Here is a 12055-nt window from a genome sequence, read left to right as displayed (position 1 = left end):
AATGCGCTACATATAAACATTGGATTAATATTAAGCTTTAAAAAGAAGGAAGTCCTGCTCATTCATAACAACATGGATGAACCTGGATAACCCTGTGTTAAGTGAGGTAAACCAGTCACAGAAAGACAAATACAGGATGATTTCACTTATTTGTGTAACCTAAAACATTGAACTCATAGAAGTAGAGAGGAGAATGGTGGTTACTAGGCACTGGGTGTTCCAGAAAGATTGAGGAGATGTTGATCAAAGGATACAATATTTTAGTTAGACAGAGGAATAATCTTAAACACTTATTGTACAGCATAGTGACTACAGTTAAGAACAATGTATTATATACTTCAAAATTACTAAAAGAGTGTATTTTATGTGTCCCTACTAAAACAAAATGATAAGAATATGAGGTAATGCATTTATTAATTAGCTCCATTTAGTTGTTTCACAATGTATAGATATTTCAAAACATCGTGTTGTATACCATAAATAAATAGTACTTGTCAATTTAAAATATAAAGAAAAACAAAAAAGAAAATAAATTACGGAGAAAACTGTCAGTATTTATTTTATATAACTTCACATAATACACCAGTGCTGTCCCAGGAAATAGAGTTGTACACTGATTTCAGTCACTTTTCATATGAAGTTCTCACTATCTGGCAGAAATTCCGTTATATATAAATTATTTGGCATGGTTTCTTAATTTTGAGACCAATGAATTTTTTGCCCTACTTTCTAATTTCTCCTCAACCATTTCAGTCAGATTCTGGAAGAGAAATCTGTGGGCCCTTTTGCTACTACACTTCCTAGAAACGTGTGTAACTGATAAAAAATAAAAATAAAAACTAAAAAAACAAATGCCAGGAAGCTATTTCCATGAAAAAGAAAACAATAACCAAAAGAAAGACTGTGATATCTTTTGAAAAGTTTAGAATCTGTGGTCATTGAAATAATTAAAATCAATATATCATTTTGTAGTTTGACTTTCATTTTGAAATTTTACATATTTATTTATTTTTAATTTCTTAATGTTGAAATATAATATATTACATATAATTTATAATATACTTTTTCAAGCTTTTATTTTACACTCAGGGGTACACGTGCAGGTTTGTTATATAGGTAAATTTTGTGGCCCTGGAGTTTGATGTGCAGCTTATTTCATTGCCCAGCTCATAGCATAGTACCTGATAGTACCTACATAAGTAGGCCCTGGTGCCAGTTGTTCTCTTCTTTGTGTCCATATATCCTTAATGTGTAGCTCCCACTTATAAGTGAGAACATGTGGCATTTGGTTTTCAGTTCCCGCATTAGTTTGCTTAAGGTTATGGCCTCCAGATCTACCCATGTTGCTGAAAAGGACCTGATCGTGTTCTTTTTAATGGCTCCTTAGTATTCCATAGTGTATATACCACATTTTCTTTATCCAGTTTACCATTGATGGACATTTAGGATGATTCCATGACTTTCCTATTCTGAATAGTTCTGCAATGAATATATGAATGCATGTGACTTTATGGTACAGTGATGTAATTCCTTTGGGTACATTTCCAAAAATATGATTGCCGGGTTGAATGGTACTTCTTTTTTACGTTATTTGAGAAGTCACCATGCTACTTTCTATAATGGCTAAACGAATGTACATTTCCACTAGCAGTGTATAAGCGTTGCTTTTTCTCCACAAACTTGCCAGCATCTGTTGGTTTTTGACTATTTTATTTCATTTCATTTCATTTCATTTCATTTCATTTCATTTCATTTCATTTCATTTCAAGATGGAGTCTTGCTTTGTCATCCAGGCTGGAGTGCAGCGGCCCAGTGTCAGCTCACTGCAAGCTCCGCCTCTCAGGTTTATGCCATTCTCCTGCCTCAGCCTCCGGAGTAGTTGGGACTACAGGCACCCGCCACCACACTCGGCTAATTTTTTGTATTTGCTTGTATTTTTAGTAGAGACGGGGTTTCATCATGTTAGCCAGGATGCTCTCGATCTCCTGACCTCGTGATCCGCCCAACTCAACCTCCCAAAGTGCTGGGATTACAGGCCTACGCCACCGCACCTGGCCTAGACTTTTTAATAATAGTTTGTCTGACTGGTGTGAGAAGATTTCTCACTGTGGTTTTGATTTGCATTCCTTTACTGATTAGTGATGCTGAAGTTTTTCTCATATGCTTGTTGGCCACTTGTATATCTTCTTTTGAAAAGTGCCTGCTCATGTCCTTTGCCCAGTTTTTAATGGGCTTTTTTGTTTTTCATTTGTTTAAGTTCCTTATAGATTCTGGATATTAGACCTTTGTAGGATGTATAGTTTGCAAATATTTCCTCCCATTCTCTAAGTTGTCTGTTTACACTGTTGATAGTTTCTTTTGCTTAGCAGAAGCTCTTTAGTTACATTAGTTTAATTAGGTTCCACTTGTCAATTTTTCTGCCTCAATGATCTATCTAATACAGTCAGTGGAATGTTGAAATCTCCAAATATTATTGTGTGGTTATTTAAGTCTCTTTATAGGTCTCTAAAGAACTTGCTTTATGAATCTGAGTGCTTCTGTGTTGGATGCATATTTCTTTAGAAAAGTTACATCTTGTTAAATTAAACCTTTATGTTTATTTAATGTCCTTTTTTTTTAGCCATTGTTGGTTTAAAGTCTGTTTTGTGTGAAATTAGAATAGCAACTTATGCTTTTTTCTGTTTTCCATTCACTTGGCAGATTTAATCCATCCCCTTACTTTGAGCCTATGGGTCTCTTGAAGAGAGCATATTGTTGGGTCCTGCTTCTTTATTCACTAGCCATTCTGTGCCTTTTAATTGGGACATTTAGCTCATTCAGTTCCAGGTGATTATTGATAATGTGCACGCTTCACAAATTTGTATGTCACCCTTTCACATGGGCCATGGTAATCTTCTCTGTACCATTCAAATTTTAGTACATGTGCTGCCAAAGTGAGCACTACATATTTATTAAGATGGCATTTTAATTATGGGAATTAGAAACCATAGGTCAGTGAGAAGAAGAAAAAATTGGCAGCAATCTGAATTCTCAGAGATGATCATTATTGTCCCATTAGTGTAGTGGGACAATAATTCAAGCTTTTGAAACTGATTTTTAATGTCACACTTCCCTCCACAATGTCAACAAAGTAACAATACATTATGAATATCTGTCCCAGATTCATTAGGTTTTTTTTTGTTTTAAGACAGAATCTCACTCCGTCACCCAGGCTGGAGTGCAGTGGCACAATCTCCACTCACTGCAAGCTCTGCCTCCCAGGTTTACACTGTTCTCCTGCCTCAGCCTCCCAAGTAGCTGGGACTACAGGCATCTGCCACCATGCCTGGCTAATTTTTTGTATTTTTAGTAGAGACGGGGTATCACCGTGTTAGCCAGGATGGTCTCGATCTCCTGACCTCATGATCCGCCTGCCTTGGCCTCCCAAAGTGCTGGGATTACAGGCATGAGCCACCGTACCTGGCCCTTTTTTAACTTTTATTTTAAGTTCAGGGGTACATGTGCAGGATGTGCAGGTTTGTCACATAGGTAAACATGTGTCATGGGAGTTTGTTGTCACTAGGTTTTTTTCCTGATCCTCTCCCACCTTTCACCCTCCACCTTCCAATAAGCCCCAATGTGCATCATTGCCTTCTATGTGTTCATTTGTTCTCAGAATTTAGGTCCCACTTATAAGTGAGAACATACGGTATTGGGTTTACTGTTCCTGTGTTAGCTTGCTAAGGATAATAGCCTGTAGCTCCATCCATGTTGCCTCAAAAGGCATAATCTCATTCTTTTTTATGGCTGCATAGTATTCCATGGTGTATATATACCACATTTTCTTTATCCAGTCTATTACTGATGTGCATTTAGGCTGATTCCATGTATTTGCTATTGTGAATAGTGCTGCAAAGAACATATGCATGCACATGTCTATATAATAGAATGATTTATATTCCTTTGGGTATATCCCAGTAACACAATTGCTGGGTCAAATAGTATTTCTGTCTGTAGGTCTCTGGGGAGTTGACACAGTGCCTTCCACAATGGTTGAACTAATATACCCTCCCACCAACAACGTAAAAGCATTCCTTTTTCTATATAACCTGTCTGCACCTGTTACTTTTTGACTTCTTACTGGTGTGAGATGGTATCTCATTGTGGTTTTGATTTGCATTTATCTAATGATTAGCCATCTTGAGCTTTTTTTCATATGATTGTTGGCCACATTGTATGTCTTCTTTTGAAAACTGTCTGTTCCTTTTCTTGTCTACCTTTTAATGGAGTAGTTTCTTTTTCCTTGTAAATTTTTTAAAATTTCTTATAAACATTGGATATTAGACCTTTGTCAGAAGCATAGTGTAAATTTTTTCCCGTTCTCTAGGTTGGCTGTTTACTCTGTTGATAGTTTCTTTTGCTATGCAGAATTTCTTTAGTTTAATTAGATCTCATTTGTTAATTTTTGCTTTTGTAGCAATTGTTTTTTGTGTCTTAGTCAAGAAATTTTTGCCTATATCCTGAATGGCATTGCCTAGGTTTTCTTCTAGAGTTTTTATAGTTTGGGGTTTTACATTTAAGTCATTAATTCATCTTGAGTTGATTTTTTGTGTGTAGTGTAAAGAAGGGGTCCAGTTTCAATTTTCTGCATATGGCTAGACAGTTCTCCGAGCAAGATTTATTGAATAGGGAATCCTTTCCCCATTGCTTGTTTTTGTCAGATTGTTGAACTTCAGATAGTTAAAAGTGTGTGGTCTTATTTCTGGGTTCTCTTTTCTGTTACAATGGTTTATGTGTCTCTTCTTGCACGAGTACCATGCTATTTTGGTTACTGTAGTCCTATAGTATAGTTTGAAGTCAGGTAGCATGATGTCTCCAGCCTTGTTCTTTTTGCTTAGGATTGCCTTGATGATTTGGGCTTTTTTTTTCTTTTTTTGGTTCTATATGAATTTTAAAAGTTTTTTTCCAGTTCTGTGAAGAATATCAATGGTAGTTTAGTGCAACTATCATTGAGTCTATAAATTGCTTTGGATGGTGTGGCCATTTTCACGATATTGATTCTTCCTATCTGTGAGCACAGAATGCTTCTCCATTTGTTTGTTTCATCTCTGACATTTTTGAGCAGCAGTTTGTATTTCTCCTTGTAGAGGTCCTTCACTTCCCTTGTGATATTTTTTGGCTCTGTATCTTCACCCAAATCTTATGTAAAGTTGTAATCCCCAGGTATTGAGGGAGGGACCTGGTGGGAGGTGATTGGATCATGGGGCCAGTTTCCCCTATGCTGTTCTCATGATAGTGAGGTAGTTCTCGCAAAATCTGATGGTGTAAAAGTGGCAGTTTCCCCTGCACACTCTCTCTCCCCTACCAACATGTAAGATGTGCCTTGCTTTCCCTTCATATTCTGCCACTACCGTAAATGTCCTGAGGTCTCCTCAGTCATGCAGAATTGTGAGTCAATTAAACCTCTTTTGTTTTTAAATTACTCACTCTCAGGCAATATCTTTATGGCAGTGTAAAAATGGACTAATACAGAGAACTGGTACCAACAGAGTGAGGCACTCTGTAAAGATAACCTGAAAATGTGGAAGCGATTTTGGAACTGGGTAACAGGCACAGGTTGGAACAGTCTGGAGTGCTCAGAAGAAGACAGGAAGATGTGGGAAATTTTGGAATTTCTAGACTTGTTGAATGGTTTTAACCAAAATGCTGATAGTGATATGGACAATGGAGTCCAGGCTGAGGTGGCCTCAGATGGAGATGAGGAACTTACTGGGAACTGGAGTAAAGGTCACTTATGCTATACTTTAGCAAAGAGACTGGTGGCATTTAGCACCTGCTCTAGAGATCTGTGGAACTGTCAACTTGAGAAAGATAATTTAAGTATCCGGCAGAATAAATTTCCAAGTAGCAAAGCATTCAAAATGTGACCCGGCTTATTTTGAAAGCCTTCAGTTATATGTATTCACAAAGAAATGGTTTGAAATTGGAACTTATGTTTAAAAGGGAAGCAGGGCATAAAGGTTTGGAAAATTTGCAGCCTGACCATATAGTAGAAAAGAAAAACCTATTTGCTGGGAGGAATTAAAGGTGACTGCACAGATTTACATATGTAAGGAGAGGTCAAATGTTAATTGCCAAAGCTATGGGGAAAATGTCTCCAAGGCATGCCAGAGACCTTCATGGCAGCCCCTCTCACCATCACAGGCCTGGAGGTCTAGGAGGGAAAAATGACCTCATGGACTGGGCCCAGCGTTCTGCTGCTCTGTGCAGTTTTAGCACATGGCACCCTGTGTCCCAGCCCACTCTAGTTCCAGCCATGGCTAAAAGGGGCCAAGATACAGCTCAGGCCATTGCTTCAGAGGGTGAAATACCCAAGCTTTGACACCTTCCATGTGGTGTTGGGCCTGTGGGTACACAGAAGACAAGAGTTAACCTTTGGAAGCCTCCTCCTAGATTTCAGAGGTTATTCAGACATACCTGGATGTCCAGGCAGAAGTCTGCTGCAGAAGCAGAGCCCTGATGGAGAATCACTACTAGAGAAATGCAGAGGGGAAATGTGTGTTGAAGTCCCCATACAGAGCCCCCACTGGGGTACTCTCTAATGAAGCTGTGAGAAGAGGGTCACCATTCTCCAGATCCCAGAATGGTAGATCCACCAACAGCTTGCAGCATGTGCTTGAAAAAGCCATAGACACTCAATGTCAGCCCATGAAAGCAGCTGCAGGGGCTGTATCCTGCAAAACCAGAGGGGTGGAGCTGCCCAAGGCCTTGGGAGCTCACCCCTTGTATCAGTGTGTCCTAGTTATGAGACATGGGGTCAAAGGTGATTATTTTGAAGCTTTAAGATCTAATGAGTGCCCTGTCAGGTTTCAGATTTGCATGGGACCTGTGGCCCCTTTGTTTTGGCCAATTTCTCCCATTTGGAATGAAAACATTTGCCCAATGCCTGTATCCTCGTCGTATCTTGGAACTAACTAACTTGTTTTTCATTTTACAGTCTCACAGGCAGAAGAGACTTGTCTTCTCTCAGATGATACTTTGGACTTCGACTTTTGAATTAATGCTGGAATGAGTTAAGACTTTGGGGGACTGTTGGGAAGGCATCATTGGTTATTGGTTATGAAATGTGAAAAGGACATGAGATTTGGGAGTGGTCAGGAGTGGCATAAGTTTTGGCTCTGTGTCCCCACTCAAATCTCAACTCGAACTGCTAATCCTTAGATGTTAAGGGAGGGACCTGATGGGGGGTGATTGCATCATGGGAGCAGTCTCCCCTATGCTGTTCTCATGATAGTGAGGGAGTTCCCACAAGATCTGATGGCTTAAAAGTGGCAGTTTCCCCTGCATGCTCTCTCTCTCCTGCTGACATGTAAGATGTACTTTGCTTCCCATTTGCCTTCCGACATGATTGTAAGTTACCTGAGGCCTCCCCCAGTCATGCAGAACTGTGAGTCAATTAAACCTCTTCGTTTATAGATTAACCAGCCTCAGGTAATATAACAGTGTGAAAATGAATTAATACACCATTTTCACTGTATTCCTAGGTATTTTATTCTTTTTGAGGCAATTGAGAATGGGAATTCATTCATGATTTGGCTCTTGGCTTGACTGATGTTTGTGAAAAAGAATGCTAGCAATTTTTGCACATTGATTTTATATCCTGAGACTTTGCTAAAGTTGCTTATCACCTGAAGAAGCTGTTTGACTGAGGTGATGGGGTTTTCTAGATATAGGATCATGCCATCTTCAAATAGGGATAATTTGATTTCCTCTCTTCCTATTTGAATATCATTTACTTCTTTTCTTGCCTAACTGTCCTAGCCAGAACGTCTATACTATGTTGAGTAGGAATGGTGAGAGAGGGCATCCTTATCTTGTGCCAGTGTAAAGAATACCATTACATTATTTCACATTTGCTATTATGATGTGAGATATTTTCTAATTATTTACATCAGCTATATCTTGTTTTCTTGATTCTATATTAAACTCTCTGAAATAAGATTTATTATGATTTTTTTCATTCCCACATCAATGATATAGTGTTTTGCAGAAGCTATTTGTCAAATCTAATTGTTTGAACTGAAAGACAAAGAGCACATTTTTAGCCTCTTATTTAAATCAAATAGGTCCTAATCACATGGATTAGTTTTATCTGACTGGAAATTCAAAATGATATTTTAGGATGCTTGAGTATCCACTAATACAGTTAACCCTACTGTTTAAGAGTATTAGATCTCCACGACCTCATATTAAACAAATCAAACAGAAGTTTCAGGTTGACACATGTACCTTTCTTAGCTGTATTCCCAGATGACCCTTTGTAAAAGTAATACCTATTTATAAACTCAAAAACAATGCATTAAATCGATTGTCTTTCATAGCCTTACCAATACTGGAAATAAAAATCTTCTATATCTGTTACATAAGAGTAACAATAGAACCTCATTAATTCGTTTAATTTGGTTTTTCTGATCACATATGAAAATGGATATTTTCTAATTATGAAGTACCCATGTAATTCTTGTGCTATTTTTTGAGGTATTAATTTCTTTATTCATTTACTTTTTACTACATGAAATGTAAATCTTTATATTTAAATATGTAAGTGTGTTTTCTGCTTTCTCACTTCTTGCTTTGGTGCCATGCAATGGAAGTCATTTCACATCCTACAATTTAAAAAATCATCACCTGAATTTTCTTAGCATATTTTGATCTCCAGTGTATATTTAATATCTTTAATAAATAAATAATAAATTATAATTTATTTTATGGAATGAATTTATAATTTATAATGTTGGGATATAACTATCTTTATTGACACTAGCTGTTCTTAAATGGATAGCTTGTTTTACTGAACACTAATCCTTTCCTCAATTATTTGAAATATAATCTTCACTATATGCTAAATTCAGACTCAGTATTCTGTTCTACTGTTCTATATCTACTCCTGCAATAATAGCACACATCTTTAAAAAATGTAATTGTGTTATACACTTTCAAGTGAAAATGTTTTATATAATTGCAGATTCACATGCAGTTGTAAGATATGATAAAGGTCTCATGTACCTTTTACTCACTTTTCCCTAACAATAATATTTTGCAAAACTATAGTCAGATATCACAACAAAGATGTTAAACTTAATACAATCCACAAATCTTATTCAGATTTCCTCAATTTTACTTGCACTCATTGTCAGTGTGTTTATTTAGCTCTATGCAATTTTACCATATGTATGAGTCTGTGTATCCCTTAGTACTGTAGAAATACACAATAGTCTCACCACAAGGATCCCTTATGTTGCCCTGGTATACATATACTCACCTTCCCACTCCCCTCCCTTCACTAACGTTTGTCAATCCCTAATTTGTGCTGCATTTCTAAAATGCTGCTGAGGATGCAGTTAAACTGGATCACCTATTCATTGCCAGTGGAAATGTAAAATGGTATAGCCACTCTGTAAGATATGCAGTTATCATGTGACCTAGCAATTTTATTCTTGAAGTGAAAACTCATTTTAACTCAAAGAAATGAAAACTTGTAGTCACACAAAAACCTATACACATATGTTCATAGCAGCTTTACTCATGATAAAGAAAAAATAAGCAGAAATTATTGATACATGCAACAACCTAGACAAATCTCCAGGAAAATATGCTGAGTGAAAAAACAATTCCAAAAGATTACATATATATGACTGCATTTGTGTAAGCAACGTTCTGAAATTATAAAATGTTAGAAATGTAATGCAGATATTAATAATATTTGTTGGTGCATGACCCTCATGTTTTTCTAGAACTTTTCTGCCTATAATCATAACTTTCCATTTCAGATTAAATTATAAAATCTCTTTATCATATTTCCCAATAATGAATTGTGGTAGGATTGAATTACCACATCAAATTCAGGAACTTGACCTCATAATATGAAAGACTGTTGTGTGAGACTTGAATAGCACTGCGAACTCTTCAAGTGTTCCTTTATGTTGCTCAGTAGGATTCATTCATTCATTGATGGTGGTTTTGTATATTTCTTGCTAAGCAGATTCTCAGTCACTTTATATAGATTTCCTTTTACTAATTCCTTTGATATGTTTTATATATATGGGGACCATTGATTTTTGAACATTTATTTCATAAAAATTTACACTATTCATTACTCATCAAATATACTAAGTTTTTTCTCTTATGTTCATGATTATTGAGCCTCAGGGTTTACATATGAGTTGCATACACACTTTTGGAAAATTAGATTTTTCTGGCTATATTATTAAAGAGTCCTTAAAACATTATTTACGTGACAGATTTTTTAAATATTTAAAATAATAAAATCCTTTGATTATTTAAATGCTTACTTCACATATACAGATGCCAAATTGATGTACAAAACTTTGATTGCTATTAGGGTTGAACTTCATTTTTAGTTTCTTAGAGAAGATATGGAAAATCACATCAAAGCTCTTTGGGAGACTGGAGCACGGATTGTAGATTCAGACCCATCTGACTAAGTATCTCATATCTGCCACTGACCAATTATGATACTTTGGTCAAAAGATTTAACTTTCACCGAGTCTTAGCATTTTCATTTATGAAGATAAAAGCATCTATTTTTCAGTGTTGTCATATATATTCAATACATACAAAATATTTGGCACAGTGCCTGATACAGAGTTAGAAATCAAGAAGCAGATAATACAGTACTATTTGTTGATTCTCTCTCTCTTTTTCCCTCTCTCTCTGTGTCTATATATATATGTATGTGTGTGTGTATGTGTATAAATATATGTTTATATGTGTGTGCCCATATATAACATATATATAACATCATATATGAAGATATTTCATAATGAACTAGATGCTGTTTTAGCAGGTTTTTTCAACGTCTATAATATATAGTCTAAGGATATAACATATTAATGCTTTTTTATTTTAGGAAGGTTTTAATCTACACACAGGTCCACCAGTCAGCATCATGGAGGTTGTGTCCCGTCCAACTCCTGGCACACCATTCACATAAACTACAGGGGAACACTGTCCTTTCTATTTGTCAGTGTGCAATCAGCAGGGTCAGGATTAGGCTGATAAAGGTGATGCAATTAAATATTAACTAATACTTATTTAATATTACATACACTAAAATATTAAATATCTCAGTGTAATTTTTAAAAATGTCAATTACAAACTTTTTTTGCCTCGAGCTCTGGTATGACTGCATAGCACTGTTATTGATCCTGTGTTTACATACATTTTTAATATTTTCTTGGTAACTTTTTTGCATTTTTTACTTTAAAAAATCTTTTTAAAATATTAGGCTAAAATATTATTTCTTTCAATTACTGAGATTTTTGGTGACCCCTTAAATTTTACTTCCAATGCAAGTGCCAGACTCACCTCACCCTAGTCTCACCCCTGATAATCAGCACAACTTTGTTTGGTAAATCTAAATATGCAACTATCAAATAATGATAATAATGATAATTCAAAACTTGCTCTTCTCTCAGTCCTTTTTCTCTCAATAAATGGCACCATGATGCACTCAGGCCAGAAACCTCAAAAGGTATCCTTAACTCATCTTTCTTCCTCTACGTCGCACATGTAATCCACACATAATGTGGATATGTATAATTCGCATGTAAACTAATCTAGCAAATTCTGGAACATATATTCTACACCCACTTTTTATCACTTCCCTAATACCACTTTAATCCAAGCCTAAACTAACTTTAATCCAAGCCTAATCTTTCTTGTTTAACTCAAAAAGACTGAGATAAATTTTTATAAAATTTAGCTCAAACCATGTCATTTCTTTCATGCTTTGAAGTCACATGATTTGTGACTTGCTATACCTTTAGGGCTTATTTTTTCCAAATTGGCTTTTACAGTCTAGATTCCAGATAAACACAAAAATATCTATATTCTAATCATCCTGCCCTAGAGTAACTTCCCATCCCAACAGAACAAAATTCAAATTACTATTTGTGTCCCAGATCATCACAAAACCTGACTCTAGCCCACCTTCCCTCATCATTCCCTACTACTCTCAGCCAGCCTCACTCCAATCTAGCCATAGCATCCTTTT

At 36.1% G+C, this 12055-nt stretch overlaps 1 non-coding gene across 1 annotated transcript; it reads right to left on the bottom strand.

Moving 5' to 3' along the window:
- Nucleotides 1-2834: 2834 nt before the first annotated feature.
- LOC115897108 lies at nt 2835-2941 on the bottom strand. Its single transcript, XR_004057053.1, has one exon. It is a non-coding gene; the product is annotated as a U6 spliceosomal RNA (small nuclear RNA).
- Nucleotides 2942-12055: the final 9114 nt, after the last annotated feature.

The sequence above is a fragment of the Rhinopithecus roxellana genome, chromosome 4 (assembly GCF_007565055.1).
Source record: "Rhinopithecus roxellana isolate Shanxi Qingling chromosome 4, ASM756505v1, whole genome shotgun sequence".
In the NCBI taxonomy this organism is placed as follows: domain Eukaryota; kingdom Metazoa; phylum Chordata; class Mammalia; order Primates; family Cercopithecidae; genus Rhinopithecus; species Rhinopithecus roxellana.
This window is presented reverse-complemented; position numbering and strand designations above follow the sequence as displayed.